We start from the raw sequence: 23,408 nt of genomic DNA, 5'->3' as shown, positions 1-23,408 counted from the left end.
AGTTTGTAAAAATTAGGATGCACCACATGAATACATTTATCACCCAACAAATAAAGTCTGAATGCCACTGATCTTGAATATTATTATTATTATTATTATTATTATTATTATTATTATTATTATTTCCGAAGCTACTCCCAGCTCTCTTTTGACAGATGTGTTATGCTGCATTTCATTACTTTCTGTCCTTACCTTGTTCTTCTTTTGTTTCAGATAAATGATGATGCTTTCAGGAAAGATTAAGCACTGCCAGGCAATAAAGCAATGGTCCAGACACAGCTTTAATTGGAACTTCAGATCCTGCAGGAAAAACCAGAAATTAAATCATTAATAATATGATTTTTACCAGCCGACACAATACTTCCACAGATCTGGAATTTTAAGCAAGCTTTTGTTGTTGTTGTTGTTTTTTCTTGATCTCAAATGCTGGTTACCACTATGTGCTCAACACTATCAAATCACACTGAAATCCTCACCAATAAGTTATGTCCGTTGCTCTGGAAACTGAGCACCGGCTCAGTTTGGTGGGACTACAGCTGCCTCCCCACCCTCTAACATCTGCTGCCTGAAGCAGCTATACCACCATGCCCAACGATAGGACTGTCTCTGCCCTGCATACCAAAATGGTGTTTACTGCTGTCAGCATGGTCAGAATAACTGCATGCACATCAGTGCCAAATGCTACCACTGTCAGCTACCATATTTGTCCCTATCAATTACACATTGCTTCTCCCACCCAACCTCACCCAGCCCCAAGTGGTGATGACTGCAAAGCTGAAGCTCTAAATGCATGAAGGCTTTCTGTTTTGTAATAAAATGTGGGACACCCAGTGGATTAGGCATTCTTTTGATTTTGGGGAGTGTTGCTTCAATGGGGTCACTTTGGATGCATCGGCAGAAATATAGGCAGGCACTTTTGAATGGCACGTAGGAGCTATTCAGGGAGTGTTGGGGAAGGGCCTTAACTCTGTGATAGCTCATATGCTTAGCATGCAGAAAAACCAAGCTTCAGTCCCTAGCATCTCCAAGCAGGGCTGGAGATTGGAATAGGGAAATATTCCTGCCTAAACCCCACGAATGCTGCCGCCAATCAGTGTCAATGCTACTGAACCGGGCGGATAAAGGATATGACTTTCTTACATTGGCATACAGAACCTTTCATCTGAACACAACACTACATTAAAACATACAAAAGTTAAAATACTAAAACAGATTAAAATCCCTTCAAATTTCTAATCATACTTATTTTTTTATTGATAAATAATAATTTTATAAATAATAAATCAAGATACACCAGGATGAGTGAATTGAAAAATAGGAAGACCTTGGACTGTCAGGGATCAGCTGGGACTATACTGGCATAATTCCTTCAACCTGGATCAGCTGGAGCTATGCCGCTTTGGCCAGCAGAACTTAAACTGGTGGAGCTTATTGTATTTATTACAATTATACCCCATCTTTCCAAGGAGCTGAAGGTTGCGGCAGTAGTGGACCCTCAAGCTTGAACTGTTGTGGGGACCCCTTCACAACCAGCAGCAAGGTCTGGGTAACCACTGTTATCTTCCTCAGTAGGGTTGTTCCATGACAGACACCACAATTGTTTGGGTTTTCCAATATCCTCTTCAGTAAGGGCTGTGGCAGGTGAAGGGAGGGCCACAGGAATGACCCAGAGGACTGGTATTGGGTTGAAATAGGCCTTAACGTTTTTGATCACAGGAAAGAGTAGGTTTGGCAAAGGCACCGGGCATGCATCCTGCATCAGGCAGCCCGCCTGCTACCGGATAGGAACCTGGTGGGGTCGAACTTGTGCTAGGGAGTTGCCCCCAACATGGAATGGAACCCACAACCCCACACAGACCACCATTGGGAGAGGTATACAGGCCCACGATTGGCCAAAAAGGTGGCCAACACCTGGCCACCCAATTAAATAGGCTGGGCTGGGCTGCACACATCCCGAAGCTCCAGCTACTGACTCACAAACTTTGGGATTGTTGAAATATATACAACAACAACAACAAAATAATCAGTTTGAGTTCTGTGAATCAAATTTGGTCTACTAAACCCAAAATTTTAAAGCAATGTGGAAGGAAGTCACTTTTGGGGCCACAACATGACTAGGGGCCCCAAAGCTTAAGCTTCATTAGTTTCATAGTAGATCCCCCCTTCCCCCCTCTACCTCTTGATTCCTGCATTACAGGGGTTGGATGACCCTTGGGGTTCCTTCCAACTCTACAATTCTGTGGCTCTAACCCTGTGAGGAAGGTTAGGCTGAAAGTGAGTGACTGGCCCAAGGTCACCCAGTGAGCTTCATGGCTGAGTGGGAATTTGAACCCTGGTCTCTCAGGTCCTAGTCAAGCACTGCAATCACTATACCACACCTTCTCTCAAGCATAAGCCTCAAAAATGTTGAGGGTGGGATGGGGCAAGGAGAGACACCTATTCCAAACCTGTTTCAGCTCAACAAAGCCCAGTGAGAACAACACCAGCTAAAAGGATGGTGTAATGCTATTTTAAAGGTTTGTTTCCACTCTGCCAGCTCAGCCAGCGATACCCCCACTTCTGAGCACAGCTTGGAACTTACACTGACTTTCTGTACCTATGATTGCTCTGTTAATATCAGACAGTAAATTTGCAGTCAACCTGAGCTTCTTCCCTGGGCATATTGTGTCCTGTTTATTTATCCCATCCTATCTCCCTGCTAGGCTAAACCAAGAGCTCTCAGGGCTGCCTTATAAAAATATAGGTTATCACCCCCACCACCCCTCCCTTCCCCTGACCCAAGGAAGAATTTAATCAGTCTCCTGAGGGGGAGATTTCATTGTCTGAGTCATTGCTGTTCCTGCTGCCAGCATGCTTAATTGAGTTCTTTCATAGTTGCTACACGTGTCCACTGGCACTAATTATACAGTGATCAATTCTTCTCACTAACAGTATTTGATCCATAGCCACTCCTTGACAAACTGAGAGTGAGTATTGGACTACACTGTTGTGTCAGTCACCTTGATTGAAATGTAAAGATTGTTTTGAAAGGAATAACAAGAACAATTGCATCACCTGTTGCACATTGATTGGAATGGGGGAAATGTTAAATGACCATTTTTCTGGGTGTTTCGGAGAATGCATTTGCCACTCTCCACGGCACTGGACAACAATGAAGTAGGCTTGTAATGTGACTGTTGAAGGGAGGACAAACTAACCCTTTCAAGAAAAATCTACAGGTGACTACCAAAAATAAAGGAAGGATAGAAAGGAAAGGAAAGGAAAGGAAAGGAAAGGAAAGGAAAGGAAAGGAGCTTCTGGAGATTTGCAAAATATGGATTGTTACAGTGGAATCTACAGCTGTTAAACTGCATGTAAGGACTTTTCTTGATTGACTGATTGATTGATTGATCAAGAGGCATTGGTCACCTCCCTGACCCAGCCAGCTGTTACCTCCCTGCTGCAAGTGGTCGCTCTGGCCAATCCGAGCACCTTGTCTACATCCTCAGGCCTTACCAACTGAAACTCATCCAACACAACAGGACTATACTGTGCTCTGGACACCCCATGAGATTCATCTGCTATAATAGCAGAGTCAAGGTCTTGGTGGATGCAAGTGATTTTAGTTTTGAGAAAAGGCAAGTAAGAGATGACATGATAGAACTTCATAAAATCATGCATGGCATGGAGAAAGTGAAGAGAAAAAAGTTTTCCTTCCTTTCACCTAAGACTAGAATTCGTGGACATCTCAATGAAGCTGAATATTCGAAGATGCAGGACAGAGAATAGAAAGTACTTCGTGCAGTACATAACTAAACTATGGCCTCCCACAGGAGGTCACCAACTTGGATGGCTTTAAAAGAGGTTTAGACAAATTCATGGAGGATAAGTCCATCAATGGCGACTAGCGATGTAGGCTACATTCCATAGACCTTGGAGGCAATGATCTGCCTCCATGGTTGAAGGCAATATGCTTTTAGCTATTAGTTGCTGGAAACTACAAAAGTGGAGAGTGTTCTTTAGCTCACGTCCTGATTACAGATTTACTGCAGGCATCTGACTGGCCACTGTGGGATCAGGATGCCGGACTTCATGGGCCATTGGCCTCATCCAGCAGAGCTCTTCTTATATTCTTATTTAAGATTCTTTTGAGCTGCCAGGAGCTAAAAATGGACATGCAACACATAATCTGAACCACTAAGCTATGGCCTACTTCAGGTGGGATCTACCCACTCATGCAACATCTTGGCTCCTGTGGCTTACTGCAAGAAGAATCAGCTAGAATAAGTGGCGTCTCAACAGACAACTACAGCTCTGTTGCTCTTGCTAGTAGCTGAAGATTGGCACCACACTCGGTATATGACTATCACCATCTAGGTCATCCAGTTTTCACAGCAAGTATGAGTAATGCACCTGCTGGGCAACACTACACACAATCAGAAAGTGTGTGTCCAGTATACCTGAAGGAGCGTCTCCACCCCCATCGTTCTACCCGGACACTGAGGTCCAGCACCAAGGGCCTTCTGGCGGTTCCCTCACTGCGAGAAGCCAAGTTACAGGGAACTAGGCAGAGGGCCTTCTCGGTAGTGGCGCTCGCCCTGTGGAACGCCCTCCATCAGATGTCAAAGAGAACAACTACCAGACTTTTATAAGACATCTGAAGTACTGATGTGTTACATTATTTTAATATTTTTGGAAGCCGCCCAGAGTGGCTGGGGAAGCCCAGCCAGATGGGCAGGGTATAAATAATAAAATTATTATTATTATTATTATTATTATTATTAAAGTGAGAAAGTGTTCCAGGACCAGCTCAGGTCTGAAAGATCTAGAGATAACAAATTCAACAATGGAAGGTCTTGAACAATCCCAGCTTACAAAATTTGATGCCTCTTTTTCAACCTTCTTCCCCACTCTATTTTGATTCAAATCAGGAGTCAGGAAACATTTTTCAGCCTGAGGACTACATTCCCTTCTGCGCAGCCTTCCATAGGCCACATGGTAGAGGTGAGCAGGACCAGAGGAAAATGCGGGGGGGGGGGGGCGGACCAAATTTCCTCTTTGTGCAGTATACTAGTGTCTCTCACACTCCTCTTTATCTTCAATCCACCCAAACAAGAGGCATCATCAGAGTTCAAATACAAAAAGCATCTCTGAAGGGTCAAGAGTAGGGATGTCAGAGAATTGCATCAGAAACAGAAATGGGGAGTGGAAATATCTGCCATTTGCATTTTCATCCAAGGTGAGGAATGGAAATCACACACATCATTATTTTTTTTGCCCACGTATGCAATGTGAATAATTTTATTACTTTCTGTAAAGTTTTTGACATTACCCTTCCATTGAAATGCAATTACATTAATTACATACATTTTGGCTATTGCAGATAGTGAGATGAATGATATAGGTTTTTGTCAGATGACCAACTGTATAGCTGAACAGAAACAGCACTGATTGTGATCAACAGTGGATGGAACAGAAATTGCTGCCTCCTTATGTCCCTAGTTAAAGGGCACCACCAAACAATGCTTGATGGGGGTTGCTGTGGGAGGATGGATTTACCCAAAATCAGCATTGGACCACTGCACCCTAACAGAAGGATTGTTTCCTAGCCCATCCTTCACCTGAAGACCACTGCTCCATGACAGAGTTTTCTTTACTCACAGCAGGCTATGGTAGGAAGGAGGAGACAGGAAATCCTTCTGTTAAACTTCCATAGGTTATCTTAGGATCAAGCCCTGGTGAATAAAATACATTTTTGGAACTAAATAAGCCACCTACTTTGTAAAAACAAGCACCAGGCATTTAAATAATCTGCTTCACTTCTTCTTGTGGTGGTGGTGGTGGGGTATGCACAACTAAGACATCTGTCCCTTCATTGTTAATTAGCTGAAGATGCCTGAATCTTATAATAAATCAACATATAGACATTCCATCTGTCCTAGATACAATTTTGTTCAAAAATCTGTGTGAGAGAGAGACATCTACTACTTAAAAATGGTGTGCATCTCACAGTTTCTCCTTGCAACACATGAACAGTCCTCCTCAGCTTGAAGCGAGACCATCACACTCATCAATATTATGATCCATATATTTTAGTGTATTTGCAATACAAACTCCTTTCATAAAAAAAAAACCAAATCCTGGCTGTGCTCACATTTGTTCTACCGCAGACTTTGACTTATAAGCTTTTAGTTGAATTCTAGAAAGCCAAATATTGGAATAATAAACGCCTTTTGATGATCATGAATAAATATAATCTACAGAAATAGAATTAATGCGCCTCCATCAAGGAGAGAATATTACCTTCTTCAGGCATTATAATTCCTTTTACTAGTGTCATCATGTGAGGGAGAATGGGGATGATTCCAAAAGTTCCACCCTACTCCATTGCTGCCTACAAGTTGGGGGGTGACTGCCTTGAGAAGGGGCTGTTGTGGAGGTTTAAAGCTCAGGAAGATCAGAACTCATGGACTGTAAAACCTTGTAGGGAGCCTCCATCTTGCTCCCACAAAATGTTGTGATAGCCCCCAGATCAGACAGCATCTAGATAAGAAGTGAGGAGTGAATGGTCAGTGGTGAGATTACTAAGAAATATTTGATGGATTGGTGCAGTTGTCATGCTCTTGAGGAAAGGGGGCATATACCATTCTGTACAACTGTAATGGACAACATGTGAACCCCCAGATGAGGAGCCTGTGAGTCCTTAGCTCCAGATGGGGTCAAAAAATTGTCAGCTGTCCAATAATTGTAAACTAACTGCATTGACTAGTCCTCCAAATGTCTCCGGGCTGCAGTTCCCACCACTCCTGACCATTGGCCATGCTGGCTGAGGCTGGTTGGAGTCAGTTTGGGAACATCTGCGGGGAGGGCAGAGGTTTGCTCTCACTGTATTTATTATTTACGATATCAGCACAACTATATTATCTACACTATAATGTGATATCATTCTGATAATTTACTGAGAAGCAAATTCCAATGAATTCAATTTGACTTTTGTCTAAGCAAGTGTATTAAAAACTGCAGCCTGTGGTTTGTTATACATTTTAAGTGGTAGATAAGAGTTGGCAACTGTACCTAAGGCATTGGGCAAATGCTTTAGGTTGCTAACTCTAAATGGGGCTCAATGATTGCCAGTTGGAAGCTGAGATTAAACTTCTTTTGCAAACTAACCAATTTACCTAGATCAGGAATGGATAACCTGTGACCCTGAAGATGTTGTTGAATTACAATTGCCATTAGCCACAACTACCATAGCCAATTGTCATGCAGGCGGTGGATCGGGGAGGGAAGTTCAGGCACCAGAAGGAAAGGCTAGATAAAAGAAGGGTAAAAGAAGTGAGTAAATAAGGCAAAGAAAATTGTAAGCTTAATCAGCTAAGGAGAGTTATAGCTACAGCCTCAAACGATGCAGATGAGGAAGATCCCCAGCTCTGTTCGGCAGCGTGAAGCAGGTGCTTGGCACACGCTTTTATACCCCCCACAATAGGCCTGGGGTGATTGTGGTGCCACCCAGGCATGAGGGTATTACTTCGCCCACGCCAGGGTGGGGGAAACTGGGTTGAGGGCCTGCCCGCAACCAGGACCATCTTTTAAGATGATCCCACTTGTTGAATTACAATTCCCATTAGCCACAACTAGCATATCCAATTGTCAGGAATGATGGGTGTTATGGTCCAACAACAGCTTGAAGGGCCACAGGTCCCCCATTCCTGGTCTACAACTCCCATAATCTCTGAGTGTTGACCTTGCTTTCTGGAGATGACAGCAGTTTTAGTACAACAACATGTGGAGGGCCACATATTCCCCACCCCTCACTTTAGTGATGAGGAAAGGCAATATAACCTGTTAGGTATGACATTGGTGGAAGGGATCGCTTTCCATTATTGCCCAGAGCTCCATAGATTCTGGGTATAGTGCTCCAAATAAGGAATGTTTCAGATTAAATGGGTCCAGGAGACAGAGACTTTAGAAAACTGTAAAAAGAAATTGTCAGAAGTCTTAAAACCCATTAATAAATAAATGCAGAAGAAAGAACATTTAAATAGATCTTGTTAATTGTGTTTATCTCAGTGTGATGCCATGTCAAAGAGCCTGCAGCTAATGTAGTTTGTTAAAATCCCGATTTGCACAGCAGGAAGTGAACATTAGAAAGGAAACTCTTGTCATTACTGGCAGAAGCTGAAGAGGCTACTAACACTTGATTAAATCATTAATATATCTTTTAAAATTTGAAACACTGAATTAGAGATCTATTTGCATAGAACATCATTTTATAAAACTGCTTTCATCTTGCATTTGCTCCTCTGGTATAGCTCCATAAGCCACTATCTACGCAGAAGGAGCTCAATATGGCCCTTTTGAGGTTTATGACTTGTATTGTTGATTACTTCTTATTTAGTTGGGGAAACTCATGACTGCAGCTTAGAGCGCCAATATTTTTTTTAAAGCCAAAAAGCTCCTCCCAAAGCAGAGGTTTCTATTTTGCCTGTCAATTTTTAGTTTATTAGGCTGCAATCCTACCCACCCACCATGTTGATAGCTGAGTGGTGGTGGTGGTGGTAGGGTGCAGTACAGCCACCTCTCCACCGTACTGGTAAAGAGGAGTGGCATTGGTGGCCATGGCATGCTAACAGTGGTGGTCCTCCCACTGATGGTAGCCTGCAGAAAGTCCTAAAATAAAGAGTTTGGGGTGGGTGCAAGCCACCATACTTGTGTCTCTCAGGGATAGCAGCCAGGAGCTGACAGAGCACCTTCCACCTGCAACGGTCCATAGCCTGTCCCATGCCTCTTAGGACCCTTCTTAGGAATGCTCTGTTATTAAATCACGTGGCAGAAAATGAAGACATCTGTTTAAAAGGTTTTTCTCAGTTGCTTGCAGCTATTTCAAGAAAGAAGAGGAGAATGGGAATTAAGAAATTATGCAGAAACATTCCATGCATAGAAGGTGTGTTAGAAGGGAGCTGCCAGTTTAGCTGCTCACATATATAGGAAGAACCAAGTTGTCACAGAAAACCTGATTGTTGGTTGTTCCAGAGTTTAGAACATTGGCACTGGACATACGTTTCTCTACATGCCAGAGTTTCTTTCTTTCTCTTTTTAAAATTAGCAATCCTGCTTGTAATTTCTCCAAAGCAGACTGGGTTGTACCCAGTTCTGAATCATTAACCATGGGTTTTAGTCCTGTCCAGTCATTCAGCCCCACTGAATCCACAGGACTCAATTTTGAGTAGACATGGTTAAGATCACACAAGTAGCACAGCTCTTTGGATTCCAGCCAAGGTACAGGGATGGCATTACTGTTTGTATGCAAAACTATGCATCTAATATAATTTTATCTTTTTAGCTGGCAGTACAAAATGCTTGACATTGATCTAAGATTTTCTAGGCCTGAAATAATTCAGCAAAATTGTCTGCTTACTGGAAAAGCAGCTCAAAGCTGTTTCCAGGAAGCAATCTCTTTAGCCTCCTTAGCAATAACAAAGCTCAAGGCTCATCACTGAAAATGTATTAGTTTGTACATTAGCCCTCTTCACAAGAATATACCACTCTTGGGGGCATGGAGAGCTGGTTCTCATGAATGTTTGCACATTACATCAGAAGACTTCCTTCCCTCAGGTTTATCTTTCTGTTTTCAGGAATTTTGGGACGTAGTGATGGTGTGCCATCAGTCTGAGTATTTTTCCAGCATTCAAATCCCAGCAGTTAGGGGTGTAACAACACAGCCCCTTCTAACCTGAACTTGTCACAATCAGTGATGTAAGTTACATAACTTGCATTTGTTTCATTGTAAAGGAAACATCAAAATAAATGTTTAAAAAGTATTTAATTTCATTGCAGACTTCAGAATATTAGTGATGTGAATGAATACCAGTTATATTCACTTGACTGATTTCCATTCCTGACCACAGACAAACATGCAAACAACAGCAATTTTCACTTCCCTTTCCATTTTTGGCAGAATCATCTGACATCCCTAACAGCATCATCTACAATCACGCAGGAATGCTCTCTAGTTCTCTTCATTTATTCAACTTCCCCACTAATTGTATTAGGGGAATTATTAGCTCATTTGCCCTGTCTAGTCCTATAGACCTCCACAGCTGGATTTGCCACCCTCCATGTGTTTGGAAGGGAACTTCTGCTGTAGATGTATAGACTCCCTATGCAACTCAGAACCATGATCTTCCAGAACACTGCCTTCAGAATTTCCATTTATAATGTGTGGAAGGCAATGCAGCTGGTGACAGGAAAGTGGCAGAAGAGGTAGGAGCCATTTGGCTCATCCCTGCTCTCCTTCTCATTGCACGGAGCTTGAAAGAGGGCTAATTTCTAGAACAGGTTTAGCCAACATGATGTCCACTGGATGTTGCTGGGCTAAAGCCACCATGCTTGGCATTTCAATATGCTGGTTGGGGCTGATAAGAGTTGTATTCCAACTATATATGGAAGAAATTCCATTAGGTATCCTTCTCTAGAGGTTTGGAATAGAGACAGCAGATATGATCCCACTTTCAACCCATGTGTTCATGACATACATATTTCTAAGTTCTTATAAAGGGTTCTTGGACCTTCTGGGGCTTGTTTCTTCAAGGCAAGGACTTGGCCTTTTGAGCTGCAGTGCCCAAGATCTGGAAAAGTATCTCCTCCACTGCTTGAGTTAAGACAGGAAGCAAGAGACAATCTTATCTCAATAGGCTTTGATTGTTTACCATTCTTAAGTTGTTCAATGCCCCTGCTGCTTTTTTCAAATTTTAAAGGTTGTAATTGGTTTTATTGATATTTTATGTTTTATATTGCACATGCTTTTTACTAAATAACAGGTTACTGTTATTATTAAAACTACTCTGACAGACAAGAAAAAACCACTCACAATTACAATATTAATTAGTCCAAAAACTAATATTTGGTGTTTTTGCAGCCCTCTTTCCCCCCAGTTGCATTACAACATGCCTTCCATTGCCTCAGAAAGTTTCCCAAATGGAAGATGTATATACTTCTCTATTTGTTGCTTGCTTAGGCATCATTAGGGGAAAATGCAAGTACACACTTCTGGCAACTAAATAGCTTGCCTCCACTCCACATGCTTGTGCTTGGAGCTGGACTGTTGGAGCAACAGCATCACCCTGCCTCCACCCAAACTTAAGTACCCCCATCTGACAGCATGCATGCAAGCAATCTACAACTCCTACATGGAAGTTGCTCTGTGCCTGTTGCTTCAAGCTTCTCCTGGTGCTAGGTGACAGCAGAGGAGAGGATTCTGCTGGCCACCCCAGACACCATCTCTTCCTCTGCTCCTGGTGTGTCCTTTCCTTCTTCCATCCCTGGCTCCTGCCCCATTACCTGCACCCCCTTCCCCATCTCCTTCTGTTCAGACTCTTCTCCTCCCTCCAGATCTGGCTCCTGCCTCGTGGGAGGCACAAAATCCATAAATTGCTGCCCCATTCCCTCAGGTCCTGTGGCTTCTGCCACCCACTCTTCAGCACCCTGCCAGTCCTTCGGATTATAACCTAGAACCAAGTATTCCAAAATTTATTAAATATATTTTAGTAAGGAAAGCAAGCTTGGATAAGTAAGAAGAAGAAGAAAAAGGGAGAGATTTCTACGCATATTAAACATGCCAGTCAAGAGAGAAAGTGCTAAAAGTAGAATTTAGATATTTTAACAAATGGCCTAATAAGGCTCTGCTTCAATAGTCTCTGAAATGCAATCTATCTCAGTTCAATAACTACAGATCATGACCAGTTAACAGTCTATATTACCAGACTTAGTTTTAAAAGGTCATGCATTAATTAGCAGGCGGCAGTTCAGTAGCTGCTCTTGATATATCCCATGAGCTTTAGATCGTTGCTTGCATTTGTGCCTGGATTAATTATGCACCTTTAAATACTGATTTTCAGTATCATCACCTGAATGACCAAGTGTCCCCAAGAGATACATTTCAACCATTTCTTTTCTTTTCCCCTTTTTTAAAAAAAGGTTGATGTTTTTGCAATGGTGCCTTACACTTTCCTTTAACCTCCCCGCCCCCCACCCCCGGAACACTGTAAGCCCTGAGCACATGTTACTCACTTGTGAGGCCTATGAGAGAACAGAGTCCCACATTTATGCCTACATCCAATGTTCCGTCTCCTTGTTTTAGAAAAAGAACAACAGCCTTATATTGTCTCTCCACATCTGTAGGGGACTATGCTATCAGAATACCTGCTTTTTGGCGCGGGGTGGGGGCCTGATCCTATGGAACCTCTACAAGTGAGGAGGAGCTCATATGTTGATTTTTGTCTATTCAGACAACCATGCACAACGGGCAATCGTTAAAAAAAGGAGACCCTGTGATAGGCATGGGGCTAAAAGCACGGTCCCACTCTGCTCTGTTCATGCACTTGTGTGTTTTTCAAGCAAATGTGGAGGACTGTGGTGGGGGCAAAGGTTGAATCCCCTGCATTGATTCCCCGCCCCTCCTGCCCCCGTAACTCATATTTATCATGACAAGCATGTACTAATGACATAAATAGTGTTTTACCTAGTTTCTCCCTCAGATTTGCTGGCCACAAAGATGACTTTATTACCTCCAAAACTTGATTTTTTGTCATGACTGGTCACAAAGCAAATTAACCTTATGTTGGTTAACTCTTTTCTCCTGACATATTGGTTTTACCTTTGCATCCTGCTGACAAACTCAATAAAGAATTATGAACATAACAAAATAGGCTGAAATAGATTGTCATATCTTGTCGCAGTGTCCATATCTTGTACCAGTGACCAGATGTTTGTGGTCCTTGCTCCAGATTATTTTCCTTGGCTTCTATCATTTAAATTTTATATCATAATGTGATGATGCATGAACTTAAACAGTAAGATCACCTAATTGCATCACACATAAAACATGAACCCCTTTCCAGTCTTCCAGACCATTAGCAAACTGAAAATAGATATACATTAGAATGTACTGTGACTTAGTCAAAGTTTTATATCTGAAGCTGTGCTAGCCCAGCCATATCCTACTGGCACATGTTGAATTTTAATAGACTTTATTATGGACCTTCAAATTAAAAGCTGTCAGGAGAGATAAAAGGTTGGGGATTTGGATATAAAAGTACTTTGATTAGACATAAAGGTCAGCCCGTGTGGCAAAAAGTCAATGCATCCAAATTAAGTGTAACCCTTTGTAAGGAAATATGCTAATCTCTCGTGTAAAGTACTTGCATGGTTAATAGTTAGACTATTTTCTGTGATGAAATTTTAACAAGAAGATAATCCACATGTAATTTGCCTGTCAAGAATGTCTCATTTCTTGGGCTCCAGTTTATCTAGCGTGGTCCAAAAGTTCTGTCAAATCCATTCTCAAACAGATTTGCCTCCTGTCCTGAACACAAATCTACTTTTTTTAAAGCAACAACAACAATAACACAGGATCCTAGGTATTAGTAAAGGTTAAGTAGAAATTACCCTTTAATTAAATTGCTGATGAAATTGCTGAGAGTTACAATATCATTTAGTATTTCTGGGAGTGATATTAAGATTCTGCAGAACTGCTGAAGAAGAAGAAAACTTATTAAAGACTTAAAAGGGTGGCAGGATGAAAAGGGGTTTACATTTGTAGAATCTCCTGTAAAATTATGGAAAGTGACAGATTCTGTTTTTTGATCTCTGAGTCAGGGCTGCATGCTTAAACCATTGTGACACTTCAGCTGAATCTGGCATAGCCGAGAACTAATACGAAATTAATAGAGTATAATAAAGGTCTATTGGATTCCAGACTAACTTTGCAGCTTTGAAGTGAAAGAACAGAAGGCATAATTTCAATCTTTGTTTAGTGCCTTGGACAGCCAGCTCGCTGGCATTAAAGTATGGTCAGGATTAAAAATCTGATGGATAGTAGCACAGCCCCTTCTTGACAGCTTTTCTGTTCAAATACAAATTACTGTCAGAGCTCCAGAATGTTTGAAGGCACATTCAGAGATGAAATATCATGACTGAAACAAGCACCGTGTGAAGCTATTATGTTTTGAAAGGAGAAATAATTACATACTGTACATCTCCTAGGCACAGATCTGAATTAATAATGCATAATAATAAGTACAATGAAAAGTATACTAATGAAATGCTACTGAACATAACAATTTTGAAAACCATGGGATTATCAGCCTGCCATGGAAAATGTCAGTGCATGTATTTTTTATTTTAGATTTTGTTATTTTCCCCACCTTCTAAATAGATATAAGCAAATAAATACTGCATTGACCTTATGATATATTATGAGGTATTTAAACTTCTGCAGCATTTCATCGGGTATTTGTGTGTGTGGTTGTTGTTGCTGGTTTTTTTTTAATATGGGATATATTTCTGAAATTTCTATTCATATGTTTGTCCTGTAGACAGTGTACCCCCTCCTCCCATAAAAAGGTATGTGTCTGTTAATCTAAAAATTGCATTGCTTGCTACAAACACAGTGCATGGGTTGTAGAAATGACCTGAAGTTGGAATGTTTTGATTATTGGTACAAGGGGAAAAATATAGGCCACATTTTATAGATCTGGCTTCAAAATGCCTCTCACAAAAGGGGCTGAGAAGTGTAATGGAATTACAAAAATTGAAGAGCTAATATACAGAGCACTGTATTCCCCATTGTGGCTGGTCTTTAATGGAAGAGAGGGCCATTTCCTTTTTCCATTATATTATGTTTTCAATCTCCTTGTATAAAAATCCAGCTGGCAAGCTCACACATTGTTCCCTTCGACACTGCTTCAGTTTGATTAGGAAGAATTTTCCAACACTTCCCTCTTGTGCAAAAGCGTCTATATATAGAATGGTTTCAGCTGAACTTCAGAACACAGATGTCTCATCCTTTTGGGATTTACACACTTTTAACATAAATAAATACAATAAAATGCCAAAATAGTAATCTGAGAGGCACTTCCATCAAACTGCTTAATCTATTACTCCTACTATTCAGATTAAAACTATAACAAAAATTTAAACTCAAAATCATGAGGCTGAATACTTTGCTACAGTGCAAAGATCTTTGGAGAAGCTGCATGGCAAAATTATAATTTTGTCACAGATTTCCATTTTTTGCCACATTTATTCAGTATTCTTAACATAGAGAATTTGGTAAGATTCTCCTTAGTGGTACATGGGGTTGTATCCAGTGTGAGTCCTACTGAGAGTAGACCCATTGAAAATAATGGACATGACCTACTTGGATCCATTAATTTCAATGGATCTGTTCTGAGTAGGTCTTAATTGGATACAACCCATTTTACCCATTTCAGTTAAGGCAACAATTCCAGGCCCACTTACTTGAGACTAAACTCAAATGAATTTATGGGTTTAAAGTTAATAACAATGTAACCTGAAACAAGTCTACTCAAAACTGATGATTTGATAGTCAATGTAAAGCGGCCAAGAAAGTTATGGCTAAGACAATTAGGAATTCTCATAAGAATCCAATTGAGGAATCTATGGAAAATTTGATCAAATGTAGGTTGGAATAAAAGAATAGGTTCAAAAACAATAAACCTGAAAACCCAGTATCTGGAATTGGGGACTAGCAATAATGGAACAGAGAGAAGACAAGTTCTGGGAACTGGTGTCCTGGAATTTAAATGAAATGAGATGAGCACAGGTAGCCTCAACTCCTGTCTCTGATAGGCTTAAATATTTATCCAGTATATTTGGTGGTCAAACACATGTACCAGCATTGTGTAAGGATTTTTTGAACCTACCTGAAAGGAAATCAATCTCCCATAATGAAAGGCCCTTGTTGTTCAACTTTTAGCTTTTAAAAAACAAAAAGCCCTGCTGGCCACTTGTTATGTTATGCCTTATTTATAGGCCACAAATGGGTCAAAAGCCCCACCCACACCCCCAAGCAGTGAAGAGTTTCTTTTTTATAAAAGAAACTAAATAAAACTACAATACATATGCAATCACTCAAAACAGTATAGAAACAAAAAAGAAATCGCAAAGTACCCATTAATCACACTGGATATAGCCATTAGGAATTGTCATTAACCCTGTAATGTGGAAACAGAAAAACCATCAGTCAAGCCACCTTATATCTCAGCTAGGTACATACTCTCACCCAATATGTTCTCACCCTCTGGCACAAACTACTGCAGCCAGTCAACAAGCCAGCAGACAACACTTAGTGTTCTGTTGTCTACAAAGGTTACATCACTCTCCATTAGGGGTGGAGAGAAATTTGATCCAATTTGCATTTGAAGATGGACCTACCGTATTTTTCGCCCTATAGGACGCACTTTTTCCCCTCCAAAAATGAAGGGGAAATGTGTGTGCGTCCTATGGGGCGAATGCAGGCTTCGCGGACCTCTCCGCAAGCAGCGGGAGCGCTCCCGCTGCTTGCGGAGAGCTGCCTGCATGCTGAAGCCTGCGCGCGCTGAGCTCTGCGCGTCCAGGCTTCGCGGACCTCTCCGCAAGCAGCGGGAGCCAGCGCTGGGCTCCCACGGCTTGCAGAGAGCTGCCTGTTTCCCCAACCTCGCGCCTGGAGGGGAAAATAATTTTTTCCCTTTATTTCCCCCACAAAAAACTAGGTGCGCCTTATGGGACGATGCGTCCTATAGGGCGAAAAATACGGTACTTAATTCACACTTTCAATTCAAACCAAAAGACAGCAGTTCTTCTGCTAAGTAGTGTGTACAAAAATACATATACAAAGTTAAAATATGCCTGTAAATGCATATATTGGTGAAAATAACATGCAGGAATGCATTATATGAGTGTTTCCCATACTTGGGTCTCCAGCTGTTTTGGGACTACACCTCCCATCATCCCTAGCTAGCAGGACCAGTGGTCAGGGATGATGGGAGGATGGTCCAATAACAGCTGCAGACACAAGTTTGGGAAACACTACATTATATTAAGAAAATAGCTTTCCAAAAACCAGTATGGCAAGATTGTGTGCCGTACAATATTAGGTGAAATTTGCATGAAAATGCAAAATAATTCCCATTGTGACTTTTAAAACAAACAAACAAACAAACAAACAAACAAATAAAAAGGGGGATATGAGAATCCAAGACAAATTGACATATCAATCTGTCCCTACCTTCAATGGGTATGCACTCTGGTTTGGACCAGAAGTGAGAGACTGTGCCTATCTTCAAAGCAGCCCAGTGAAAGAGTCACATGCTGCATCATAAAGAGAACATCTGAGCTGTGTGGATAAGCCTAGTGCAGACATACCCCTCCCTCCCACTTTAGAAAGCTGCAGCTGCAGACCCCAATGAGCAACAGCAGCAAGCATTTGTCTTTCTTTTATATACTCCTGTTGTTCATCTCCCTCACACTTCCCTTCCCATATTCGTTATACTCGGAGGCTGATTTGCTAAATAAGCATAATTTCTTCCAGTGCTTCAGCTGTTTGCAAATTGCATCAGAAGCTTCCAGAAAACTGTTCCTCCTAGGCAGATGTTCATAATGTTTCGGTGTCATTTTCTGGCACTGCAGTATAATGTGTGCCGGGGAGAGGTGCTCCATGTCAGAGTCAATAAAACCTGATTTCTTAATAAAATATAAATATTAAAAAAGAGAAAACCTGCTTTCTTTTGGAAGCAGCTACCAGACCATCTTCACAGTCACATAGAGATGCTTCATACACTACAAGTTTTCTGAACCCCCCCCCCAAAAAAAAATTGCATAAGAGTTCTACATTACCCCTATCCACTCATCACACACATTTTCAGTGATCTGGCCAGCTAAATTCATGGGGCAAGGTGAGAGGCACATGGTGGTGGGAGGGAGTGGACACTCATTTAGGCTCTGAACATTACATGCATGCATGTTGCCCTGCCTTACTTGTGTTTAAGGCAAGGGTAGCCAGTATGTGCCCTTGCAGACTTCTCTGCCTTCCACTTGGTTCTTTCCTAGGGCCACCCCCCCACACACACACAACCCAAGGCTGTGCCACTCATCAGTCCTGCTCCATAGCCTCTCATGTGCTTTTGCTCACTGGGATGTGCCCTTGAATAATCTTGCTTGCCTGGATGCAGAAATATAGATTTGGGTGGTGGAGTCATCTTACTCCTTGCTCCACTTATCAGCCACTTCTGTACCTCCTACTCTTCTCCCTCTGCTTCCTCTTCCCCCCTCCATGTAACACAGCAATAAGGAACCTTTTGTGCCCCATAGCATCAGTGGGGTAGAGAAAAGCATGGCACTTATATAGAGGTCTTATATCTGCAGCAGATATTCTGGCTGTAACACTTTCAAGGCAAAGGGTGAGCCCAGAGGTCTATTCTGGCATAGGATTTTTTTTAAAAAATATATCTTATCTAGGTCACAGGGTGATGTGGGAAGCATACAAAGACCTCCTAATTCTCTGAATTGCTCTTTGTACTGCCTCTATATGCTCCTCTGAACTGAGGGGGCAGGTAAAAATTGGGCTTATTTGAACCCTGTAGGGATCTGTCTGTACTCAAGTGCTGTGCCTGTATCATACTGAATGAGTTATTTGAGGGTTTTCTCAAAGGTTCCCATGACCAGCAGTAGGCTGAAATCCTGTGAACAGCCTGTGTTCTTTTAGGGAAAGGACATGCCAAGCCTATATCTGATATGGTTTAGGAGAGAACTTCACAATTTTGAATACGACATGACATAAAGAAAACAACAACACCCTGAACCAGTTATAATTGCCCACTCCTTAGGGAGATATTATCATTTCAGTTAATTACATCAAAATGTCAATGAATACAAAGGAAATTGAACTTTTCCTCTTAGATTTTTCAGGGTCTGAAGGGGATTCTTTAAGTAAAAACAAAGAAAAGAAAAGAAAAAAAGAAAGCAATCATCTGTGTAAAGTATAATGTGCAAGATAGAAGATTAATTATACAAACCGCTTAGTGTCATATATATATATATATATATACACACACACACATACATACACTTATATACATATATATGCATACACTCGCTCACTCTCTCTCTCTCTCTATATATACACATATGCACACACATAAACATGACACTAAGCAGTTTGCATATATATATATATATATATATATATATATATATATATATATATGCAATTGCTTATGAACAATATTAAAATATTCTCTTTTCCTCTTTGTATACCAGTTTGGACTGAATTAAGATAATCTGCTGTGATCACGATATATTACCAGAGAATGTAATAAATGTAATACAGTGAGCCCGCAACCTATGTGGGGGTTACTGTCTGGGGATCACACCTAAAGTTCAAATTGCATATAGCCAAAACACAGTGGGTACAATGGCAGGTAGGATTGCCAAAGCCCTTTTCCCTCCCTCTTTCTAATATGTTTTTCTGTCTTTGCCACCTGCTTAAAGCTGAATGCACACAAGTTAAATGTGTGTAAGTTTCAGGCTTAATGTATTACCATTATTCTACTCTGTTCCCTTTCATTCTTATAAATGTGAACTCTCACAACGTTAGATTAAGATTCAGCTGCGTCCAATGCTACATTAATGGAGTAATCCTACTGCATACTTGGATATAAAATATGGGAGCATAGGAAACTGCCTTATACCCAATCAAAGCATCTATCAATATGGCTCATTATTGTATACCCTGACTGGCAGTAGCTCTCTAGGGTTTCAGGTGAGCAACATTCCTAGCCCCAACCTAAAGATCCCAGGGAATGAAGCTGAGACCGTCTCCATGCAAAGCAGATGGTCTACCACTGAGCAACATTCCTATGCACTGTTTTAAAGGTTACAAGATATGATTGAAACCCTTCAACACCAAAGATACACAGAATATGCTTTGGACATAACAGTTATACACTGGTGAACACTCCATGGAGACAGCTGTTCCGCTATTGAAAATACACAAGTGGAGTTGCTATAAGATTGTATAGCTGTTAATACCAGGGGCAGGACAATGGAGGACCACACTTACGTTGCATCCAGAGGTGGAAGACATGTGGCCCTAATCAGATGTTCCTGGATTAGAACTCCTTTAATCCCTGACCATTGGCCAAGCACAGAATTTGACTGGACACAGGTTTCCCATCTCAAAATCACAGCCACATCCCCAACAATGATGGAACTCTACATGGGCCCTAGAACTGAAGCAAATAACTTCCCTCCCATTGACCTCAGTGGGAAAGCAAAAAAGCTGCCCTCTATGATGCTGACCACCCCGCTATAACAAAATGGGGGCTGTCAAAAGTCACAATCATATCATAGCACACAACTAGTGGTACATAAATGCCACACAGGGGCACCATTACACAGATCATTAGGGATGCAACATGGGGCAACCTCTCTTTGGCCTTAGACCGCACACACTTCAGGCCACTCAGAGCTCAGAAAGGGGAAGCCTGGTGGGGGGAAGAAAAGGTGCTTTGCACAAAAGAGAGCACATTGCTAACACTTCTCTGCCACAGGCATTCCAGACACAAAACAGCCAACAAGAACTCTCACTCTACTCCAACAGCAAAGGGAGCTGGAACTGAGTACCCCACCAGCAAGCGAAAGGGACAAATGCTTTTAACTCTGTTTATTCCCAGGGATTCATGTGTGCAGGGATGGAGGAACTCTATTTGCTGAACCCACCCTATTTCCTCAAGTTCATCTGAAGCTGTGAACAGAGACTATAAATATAGTCCACACCAGTCTTCCTCATCCTGGTGCTTTCCGGATGTTTTAGACTATAATTCCCATAAATCCTGACCTTTTGCAACACTGGTTGGGGGTGATGAGAGTTGTAGTCCAACAGACAGAGGGTTCTGGGTTCTGGAAAGCTGATCTATGCACACTTTATCCAGCATTCTTCTTGATGTTTCTGTTCACTGATGCTGTCTCTGGGTGGATGGTCTTTAGATTGAATGAAAACAGTACATTCTCACATAAATCCTGTTATTCTGAGCAAATTAGTCTTGACACCAGACTCTCCCACCCACCTCAACCTCTTGTAGCCAAACTGTGTTAAAAGTAACCTGGCTGGTTTTGATAACCACCTGCACCTAAAGCTGCGCGTGTAATCCTTTTTAATCAGCCACATGCAATATTGGATATTTCGTTCTGGCTCCCATTTGAGGATGGTCTAATACTTTAATTAGCTATTTACACATAGTTAAAAATTACAGGCATAATTAAGGATATTCAGATTAATTAAAAGCATTAGGCAGTATTAAATGCAAAAGAACAGATTTTAATTAAATCTTTAGAGTGTTTTCCCCCCATAATCTCTTGGTGTTCAGGAATAAATGAACACTGAACAATCATATCTGAATCAGATATGCCACCCGAGCAGGGCTTCAGTTAAACAAAGGCCTTCTGGCTTGTTTTTTAAAAGTCTTTACTGTTATTGATTTAAAATTTTTGCCTCTGTGTATGTGTGTGCATTTTTAAATCTTCACTGGTCTTGAAATGTGAAAGCAAACAGACTGCAGGCCAGGTTAAAAGATTTCTAGGTTGGGTTTCATCTCTGTTTACACTTTTCTGAAAACTGATTCTTGAAAAATGAATTTGCTTCCCAAGATTCTCCTTGAAAAATAACCTTTAGAAATGATTATGTCTCTGGATACTCAAATATTTTAGGTGATACCTCTGTTTGCAGCTTAATGGTGTTTGATTACAGTACTTGACATCTGATGGTTTTTAATCTGCAATAGTAGTTAATTGATAACCAATATGCAATAGTGTATCACAACAATTTTCACAAAGATTGTTCCAATATATTTTTTGGGCTGGTCACAAGGGAAAAGTGAAAAGAAATCCTCCTGAGAATGGCTTTCATAAGTTTGTTTTTTGTTCCTATAACAATAATTGAGGAACTTTAACCACTATGTAACGAAGCTATGCTTTACTACCTGTGCATCTTTAATAACTGATGTGTGGAAAAGCACACGAATCTGATCTTTAGAGAGTTTGTAAGTAAACCATTTTAACTTACCAAACATGTGGTCTTTTCCTATGCTGGGGGAAAAGGGAAACTCACTTTAAAGGGCATATCTTAAATGTCTTGCAGCCTATACTTCCATACTTTACTTTACTGCCTGTTCTGTGATTTTAAATCTCCACCGGGGTTGTCTCACCAAAGAGTACTTGCCCCAAACTAACATCTTGGCATCCAAGAAAATTCTCCTTTCATATTTTACTGAACCAATGCTTAGCTCATTAATGTTACAAAGTGGCTGCGGGCTGTCAGTGTTCTAGTTTTTAACTTAAAATGCTGTTCCCATACACCAACTTCAATTGGTTGCTCCCAAGGAGAGGGGTCTAGGGATCACAAGAGAACTTTAGTCCAAAGGAAAATGACATCTGGCCAACTATTTAAGCCAGTTCTGTCCCTAACAGCTCCTTCTTCTAATTCTTCCTTGCAGCACCATCCCTTCCCATATAGTGTTAGGTTTCCTAGTTCCCTTGTTAGGAGCAGAGCAGGATTTTTGGGGGAAGTCTCTGACTGGCCCTTGCTACTCTTGTTTTTCACTCACTAAGCACTGTCAGGCAATTCTGTTTATCTTTTGGTGTGTATTTATTAGCTTGGGTTGGAATTTAGTGAGGGCAGGTAAGGGAACTTAAGGATTTCATGGACAGGCACCCTGAGGCATTATTGGGTTATCTTCCATAGCCTTTACTTGAGGGTGCCTTTTAAGCCTGGAGTGCATGCCTTGGTGAAGTGGGCTTTGGGTGCACATGTTGGGATCAGCTACCCAAGGCTTACTTACCCAGAGGGAGCATTTTCTTCTAATCCAGGACTGGGGAGAATGCAGCTCTTTAGGATGCCCAGGGAATTTGAGAGATGTTTCCCTGTTAGATGTTAACTGAAACCCACCTGCCTTTCATAATTTGATTAACTGGTTTTGCAGATTTTCTGTTGTTAAAGTTAATATTTATAACCACCCCACCATTACTTTATCTTAAGTCTTCTTCATGAGGGTTGTGGCAAATAACCTTTCCCAGTGCTTTGCAACTTTTTCTGCGGGTCTCACTTCTTGGAATGACCTCTCAAGGTCATGAAGCTACCTCTGCCATTATTCTGGGTTTGGGTGTCAACACACAACAAAACAAATGCAAATTGAAATTATTAAAACACATTACTGTAGGCAAAATAATGAAGTTGGAATTAAGATTCAGAAACATTCAAAATGTGCCACCTTCCATAGTTTCATTTGCAGCCATTAGCATTACTGAAGCACTGGAACTTTCCAGTAGTTATCTGCACATGGGACTTGATTGGCATAGTACATACCTTTGCACATGTCACGTCTAGCAAGAAACGTTCTAATGGTAGGCACATGTGGAGTTTATCCAGAATTGTAGATCTTTCTCTGGTAGTTCATTCTAGTCAAACTCTTCCCTAGGTGACTGAACTTACAACATTTTTCTCTTATTACAGTGCAATTCAGATCTCAGCTGGGCAGCAGTACAGCATGACGGAGAAACAGCCATTGCCTCATTAGCAGCATTGTCACCCATGA

At 41.2% G+C, this 23,408-nt stretch overlaps 1 long non-coding RNA gene across 1 annotated transcript in view; it reads right to left on the bottom strand.

Annotated features, from left to right (window-relative positions):
* LOC310669777 overlaps positions 1-740 on the bottom strand; it is a 176,447-nt gene extending 175,707 nt beyond the window's left edge. The window contains exon 1 of the long non-coding RNA XR_014507379.1: positions 193-740. This is a non-coding gene — a long non-coding RNA (uncharacterized lncRNA). The remainder of the gene's footprint in view (positions 1-192) is intronic.
* Between the last annotated feature and the right edge of the window lie 22,668 nt (positions 741-23,408).

The sequence above is a fragment of the Podarcis tiliguerta genome (genome assembly GCF_965153285.1).
Source record: "Podarcis tiliguerta genome assembly, chromosome: Z".
In the NCBI taxonomy this organism is placed as follows: domain Eukaryota; kingdom Metazoa; phylum Chordata; class Lepidosauria; order Squamata; family Lacertidae; genus Podarcis; species Podarcis tiliguerta.
This window is presented reverse-complemented; position numbering and strand designations above follow the sequence as displayed.